General features: G+C 46.8%; 1 protein-coding gene across 1 annotated transcript in view; it reads right to left on the bottom strand.

The window, feature by feature from the left end:
* Bcl2l1 (BCL2 like 1) overlaps window positions 1–7,330 on the bottom strand; it is a 65,585-nt gene that overhangs the window by 4,167 nt on the left and 54,088 nt on the right. The gene's annotated exons all lie outside the window — the stretch shown is intronic.

Raw genomic sequence — 7,330 nt, 5'->3', positions numbered from 1 at the left:
GCCACTCTACCATTGACAGACATTCTCAGCATTTATTTACTTTTTGAGACAGGATCTCCCTGAATTGCCCAGGTTGGCCTTGAACTTGTGATCCTCCTGCCTCAGCCTCCCAAGCCTCTGGGATGACAGGCATGCGCCAGGGTGCCCGACACCATGGCTTCTTTACTTTTCTTTCTTTTTCGGTACTAGGGATTGAACCCAGGACTGTTCCACCTCTGAGCTGCATCCTCACCAGCCCTTTGTATTTTTGATTTAGAGACAGGGTCTCACTAAGTAGCTGAGGCTGGCCTCAGACTTAAGATCCTGCTACTTCAGCTTCCCAAGTTGCTGGGGGATTCCAAGCGTGCGCCACTGCATCCAGCTCATTTTTAATTGTCAGCCTGGCCATGCCTGGGTGTGCTGTGTTCTTTTTTCAGAAGGCACGAGGTGCCTGGTGTTCTTTGTGTACCATTAGCAGCTTTCACCGGTCACTGTGCAGATTCATTAACTTATTAGGAGTGCAGAGGGCTCTCAACCACGTGAGAAGATGTCAGCCTCAATTAGAATTTTAAACATGAAATTTTAAAGTCCCAGGACTGTTTTTTTTTTTTTTTCATCTACCAGATTGACAAAGATCAAGGAGTGTTTAACACAGAGGCTGGCAGGAATGCAGGAGACGGGCACTTTCACAGGACGCCAGAGCCAGATTTGACTAGATCCATCAAAATGACAAATGCAGATCCCTTTTGGCTTAGCAGTTGTACTCCTGGGGACCCATCCTGTGGCTGCGCCAGCAGGTGTCCGCAGGATGGATGCACGGGCTTGTCTGCTGCAGCACAGTTCAGAGAAAGAAGCAAAACTGGGGACTGCTAGCTGCTCCTCCCTCCAACAGTGTGTCCCAGCTGGTGTGCCACCAAGTTGTCTCACGTTGTGGCAGCTGTGTTGGTGGCCCAGCCATGTGCCCTTGGCACACCCTCAGAGGTCATGTGCAGACTTGGTGAACCATTCTATCCAAGGGCGCAGGTGCCCGTGTCTGACTGCAGGGTTACACTTTCCTCCACAGGATGTGCCATATGCCAAGGAGAAGTTGGCATCCCTGGGCCAACAGGGGACGGAGCGAGGGGGTTGATTGCCTTGGTGCTCTTGTTAGTGTCCCTTGGTATATAATTCTGAGGAGCATCCTGCAGTTCTTTCTTTCTTAAAAAATATTTATATTTTAGTTTTAGGTGGACACATATCTTTATTTTATATTTGTGTGGTGCTGGGGATTGAACCCAGTGCCTTATGCATGCCAGGTGAGCCCTCTACCACTGAGCCACAACCCCAGCCCTCTTTCTTTCTTTCTTTCTTTTTTTTTTTTTTTTGGTACCAGGGATTGAACCCAGGGGCACTTAACCACTGAGCCACGTCCCCAGACATTTTTATATTTCATTTAGAGACAAGTTGTCACTAAATTGCTCAGGGCCTGGCTAAGTTGCTGAGGCTGGCTTTGAATTGGTGACCCTCCTGCCTCAGCCTCCTGAGCTGCTGGGATTATAGGGGAGTCCCACAGTTCTTTTGAAGAATCCCTTGGGGTGATCCAAGGATCCCCTGGATTGAAATGGTAACTTACTCATTGTCACACCCTGTGTTGTGTGTTTGTCAGTTTTCCATCACTACGATGACATATCTGAGATAATTATTCTATAAAGATAAAAAGTTTATTTTGGCTCACAGTTTTAGAGGTTCCAGTCCATGACTGATTGGCTCCATTGCTCTGGGCCTGTGTCCATCCAGCACAACATGGCAGGAATTTGTGGTGGAACAAAACCACTCACTGCGTTGTGTGTGGTGTCTCAAACCTGTGATCCCAGACACTCAGGAGGCTGAGTCAGAAGGATGGAAAGTTCAAGGCCAGCCTCAGCAATTTATGGAGACCCTAAGCAACTAAAGGAGACCCTGTCTCAAAAAAAAAAAAAAAGGAAAAACAAGGACTAGTGATGTGGCTCAGTGGTTCAGTGTCTTTGGGTTCAATCCTTGGTATGGAAAAAAAAAAAAAAGTAAGACATCAACCTTGGCACATTACTATTGACTATTAACTGAAGAAAGGAGGTTATGGTCTGGGGTTGTGGCTCAGCAGTAGAGCGTTCGCCTAGCACGTGCAGGGCCCTGAGTTCAATCCTCAGCACCACATAAAAATAAATAAAGGTACAACTAAAAATAAATATTTTAAAAAAAGAAGGGAAGTTATTAGATTTCTTCTGTTTTCCTCCACAAGTCATTTTGCTGTTCACATTATTCATAATCTAATCCAGGATCCCACATGGTGTTAAATCATCATGCCTCTTTAGCCTCATTTGATCTGACCATTCTTCAGTCTCTTTCTCCCATGACCTTGATACTTTTCAAAGAGTTCAGATCAGTTATTTTATAAAACATCTGCCAACCCTGGTGGTTTGGCGAGTGCCTATAATCCCTGCTACTCTGGAGACTGAGGCAGGAGGATTGCACATTCAAGACCAGCATGGGCAATTTAGAGAGACTGTCCCAAAATAAAATTAAAAAAAAAAAAATTTAAAAGGGCTGGGATGTAGCTCGGGGGTAGAACATCCTTGGTCCAATCCCCAGGGCTGCAGAACAAACACCACTCACCCCATCCACCAGGAAAAAAGAAGGAGCAAAAAGGGAGGAGGAAGACTGGGATCCTATAGTCCCCTTCAGGGCACACTTCCAAGACCCAGGACCTACCACCAGGTCCCACCTAAAGCCCGTCCCCCCAACAGCTCTATCCTGGGGACCACACATTGAACACAGAGCCTTTGGGGGTCCTTCAACATTCTCCGCATAGCACCCGGCTTCCTGTCCTTCCTGCCTCACCTCTCACCACTCCCACCTGAATCTGACTGGAGGCTGTGTGTTGGGAGGCTCCATATGGAGCCATGAGAGCTTGGCAGTGGTTTGACAGCTCGGCCTGACACAATTGATGGAGCGCTCACAGCGCCAGAGCCCTTGGTAAGTACTGTGCAACAGAAGCATTGAATCTGCACAGTCACCCCCTGAGATAGGATGATTACCACCCCCAGTTTGGGGTAAAGAAACTCAGGTACCAAGAGTCACTTGTCCAGGACAGCCAGCTATCCCAACAGTCTGCTCTTAGAATCCAGCTTCTAAACACCACCTGGCCTTCCTGCCTCTGGACCCCACTGCTGGACAGGGATAAGCAGAGGATGGCCAAGCCGGGTCCTCCCTTCTGGAGCAGCAGTTAACTGTGGAGCATGGCCATATGGTGGCCACCTACCCTCCACTGTTTGCTTTCCAGGAGCCCAGGGAGCTTGGCTCCTAGCCCAGGTAAGGGACAGCCAATAGCAGCCGAGGGATGCTTCACCACATAAATGGCTTGCAATTTAAGATTTTATCTTTTTTTTTGAATATTTATTTTTTAGTTGTAGTTGGACCCATTACCTTTATTTCACTTATTTATTTTTATGTGGTGCTGGGGGTCGAACCCAGGGTCTCACACATGCGAGGCGAGCGCTCTACCGCTGAGCCATGACCCCAGCACACAAGGTTTTATCTTTATTATAATTTTATTATTATTGCAGTGCTGGGGATTGAGTCCAAGATCTTGAATACGGTAGGCAAGTGCTGTACCACCAAGGTACATCCTTTGCCCTTGTAATTTTATTCTGAGTTAGGGTCTGGTTAAGTCTCTGAGTCTGGTCTTGGACTTGTGATCCTCCTGCCTCAGTCTCCCAAGTAGTTGGGATTATAGGCAAGCACCACCATGCCTGGCTCCAGAACCACAGGGGTGTGTGTGTGTGTGTGTGTGTGTGTGTGTAACTAGGGATTGTAGCTCTTCTGCTAAAACTCCTTTTATTTTTTATTTCGATACAGGTTCTTGCTAAATTCTGAGGCTGGCCGGCCTTGAACTTGAGATCCTTCTGCCTTAGCCTCCTGAGCGGCTGGGATTACAGGTGTGAACCACCCTACCTGGCTCTAGAACTACTTCTTGTCCATATTCTTGGTACCTTAGTGATTTAAGAATGAATTATTCAATTTATTTATTTATTTGGTACCAGGGGTTGAACCCTGGGGTGCTAACCACTGAGCAATATTCCCAGTCCTTTTTGTATTTTATTTTGAGACAAGGTCTTGCTGAGTTGCTTAGGGCCTTACTAAGTTACTGAGGCTGGCTTGGAACTTGCAATCTTCCTGCCTCAGCCTTTCAAACACTGGGATTACAGGTGTACACCACTGTGCCCATCTGTTTATTTTAATTTAATTTTTAATTTTAATTTTTTCTAGTGCTGTGCATTGAACCCAGGGTCTAGATAATGCTTGGCACATGTTCTAGCACTGAGCTACAGCCCAGCCTGCCTTCTTCAAATTTTAAGATTGTCTTGTTAAAACTTTGTAATATACCTATTTATATTCCTTATGAATTCACAAAACCCTTTATAATGAAATTATTCCAGCTAATTATTCATGTGTGAACCTACTGAAATAAGATGGCTTAAATAATTTAGAAGGGAATAAATATTCCATATGCCCAGAATTCCAACATTTGTGCATGAATATTTATTAAAATCACGACATAAATTTATATAGGTCATATATGTTTATTTCTTCTATTTTCTATATATTAATAAAAGTTCTTGTTATTTAGGGCTGGGGGTGTGGCTCAAGCGGTAGCGCGCTCGCCTGGCATGCGTGCGGCCCAGGTTCAATCCTCAGCACCACATACAAACAAAGATGCTGTGTCCGCCGAAAACTAAAAAATAAATATTAAAATTCTCTCTTAAAAAAGAAATTTAAAAAAGTTCTTGTTATTTTTGCCTATAACAAAGACAGGTAGAGATAGAAAAATGGAGAGTTGGACATTGTAAGATGAATTTGATCATGATATAAACTGATCATGATCAAATGGGTTCTTTTGATTGTTTTTGGTACCAGGGACTGAACTCAGGGGCAGGTAACCACCGAGCTACATCCCCAGCCCTTTATTATGTTCTATTTTGAGACAGGGCCTCGATAAGTTGCTGGGGCTGGCTTTGAACTTGCCATCCTCCTGCCTCAGCCTCCTGAGCCACTGGAATTGCAGGTGTGCACCACCACATGGGCTCAAATGGGTTTTTACAGCTTGTTTTTTACAAAATCGCACAAGCAGGACTAGGGGTGTGGTGCAGTGGTGAGAGCACTGACCAGCCTGCACAAGGGTTAGGGTTAGATCCCCCCCCCCCCCGCACTGAAGGAAGGAAGGGAGGGAGGGAGGACAGAAAAGAGAAAAAAACAGAAAAGACCCTGACATAGGACTTTGAAGCTGTCCCCTAAGTATCTGACATGTCATCTGCCTTTATCCTCCTTCCTTCCTTTTTGTACTGGGGATTAAACCCAGGGGTGCTCTACCACTGAGCTACACCCCCAGCCCTTTTAATATTATTTTTGAGACAGGATCTTCCTAAATTCCCCAGTTTGACCTTGAACTTGGAATCCTTCTGCCTTGGCCTCTTGTGTAGCTGGGAGTTGGGATTACGGGTGTGTACCACTGTGCCCAACTCAGAATCAAGTTAGTTTCTTTCTTTCTTTTTCTCACTCACCCACTGAGTCACATCCCATCCCTATTTTATATTTTCTTTGGAGACAGAGTCTCACGGAGTTGCTTAGCACCTCACTTTTGCTGAGGCTGGCTTTGAACTTGAGATCCCCCTGCCTCAGCCTTTGGAGTTGCTGGGATTACAGAGATAGATAAACTCAGGTACCAAGAGTCACTTGTCCAGGACAGCCAGCTATCCCAGTAGTCTGCTACCATACCTAGCTCAAAATCAAGTTTCTTTCTTTCTTTTTAAATATTTTCTTAGTTGTAGATGGACACAATACTTTTATTTACTTATTTTTATGTGGTGCTGAGGATTGAACCCAGTGCCTCATACATGTGAGGCAAGCACTCTACCACTGAGCCACAACCCCAGCCTCAAATCAAGTTTCTTAAGAAACAATTTTAGAAATATGTTATCTGGATGTTTTAATAAAATTAATATTTCATATCTTTCTTATGAAATGTGTCATTTCACTTCTTTCATCATAAATATGTAATATACAAAAATGGAATGAATTTTTTCCCAAGACTCACCACATGTACAGCCCACATCCCTTCCAACTTTCCCTCAGTGTGCAATTCCAACATTTTTTCACGTGTGATGGCATATACATGGCTGGGAATCACTGAGAGATCTGGCTAAAAATTTTTGTGGAATACTTATACAACTGGAAAAAAGAATGAAGTTGTTACGAGCTGATAATTGTTGGGGCTGCCTGATGAGAATTATGTATGAAAACAGACACTTCTACAAGACATGACGTGCCAGGACTAGCAAGGCAAACTGTGTCTAATGTTACCATTTATTTAAAAAGGAAGGGAGGGATAAAAATATAATCGGATGTGTGTATTTCCCTGTAGGTGAAAAGACGTTTCTGGAAGCATATCGAAAATCTGGGGAGAGACGCTGAGTGACAGCGTAGGGGTAGGATCCGGGAACACCTCATGCGGGGAGAGGCTGGTGGGAGGCTGGAGGCTTTAGCCTTGAATCAAGAATGGCGACTCTGAGCCTTAGGAAAGCTGAGGCAAGCTCTGAATCTGTCCTTTGAGGAGCAGGAGGATTCTGGAGGACACTGGGAAAAGCAGGCGGGCCCGAGATGGGCACTCAGCGGCTTGGGCTGCGGGTGGCTTAGGGTAGCATCCCGTGGCCACCAGGGGGCAGTCGGGCCCGCTCCTGAAAGAGGGCGAGGAGGCGGCGGGAGGCAGGTCACTCCCTGGAGCTGGAGCAGCCGCCCTGGACTCCCTGACCATTCCCAGAGCCTCGGGACCTTGGGCCGCAGCCACATGGGCCTTGGAGCGCAGGACCTCCTTCCTCCTCCTGGAGGGCCCGCCTGCCCCGTGGCAGGATCATCCCGACCCCACCCCGCCTCCGGGCCCCCACCCCACCGGGTCATCATCTCAGTCCATCCTGAAAGCAATCCTGAGGGACGCACACCCATTTTGTAGAGGAGAAACTGGGGCATGAAGAGGTTAGGGGACTTGTCCAGCCACACAAGACTAAGCACGGTGACCTGGGACACATCTTGCCACTCTCAGAACGGAAGCTTCAACCAAACCAGGGTTTCCACTCTGCTCCCCTCCAGGACGTTCTCCACACAGCAGCCAGGGGGACCCTTGGGAGCAGCAGGGCACAGGTCTCTTACCTCTTCTGACCACCCTTCTCAGCTGGCACTGCCCTCAGGGCCAAGTTCAGTCCCGGACCTCATGCCTCTCGGGGCAGAAGGCCCTGCGCATCCTGCACATCTGCTGCTGCTTGGCCAGGACGACTCTCCTGCG

The sequence above is a fragment of the Marmota marmota genome, unplaced genomic scaffold (genome assembly GCF_001458135.2).
Source record: "Marmota marmota marmota unplaced genomic scaffold, marMar, whole genome shotgun sequence".
NCBI classification, from domain to species: Eukaryota; Metazoa; Chordata; class Mammalia; order Rodentia; family Sciuridae; genus Marmota; species Marmota marmota.
Note: the sequence above shows the minus strand (reverse complement) of the source record. Positions and strands in the feature narration are given on the sequence as shown.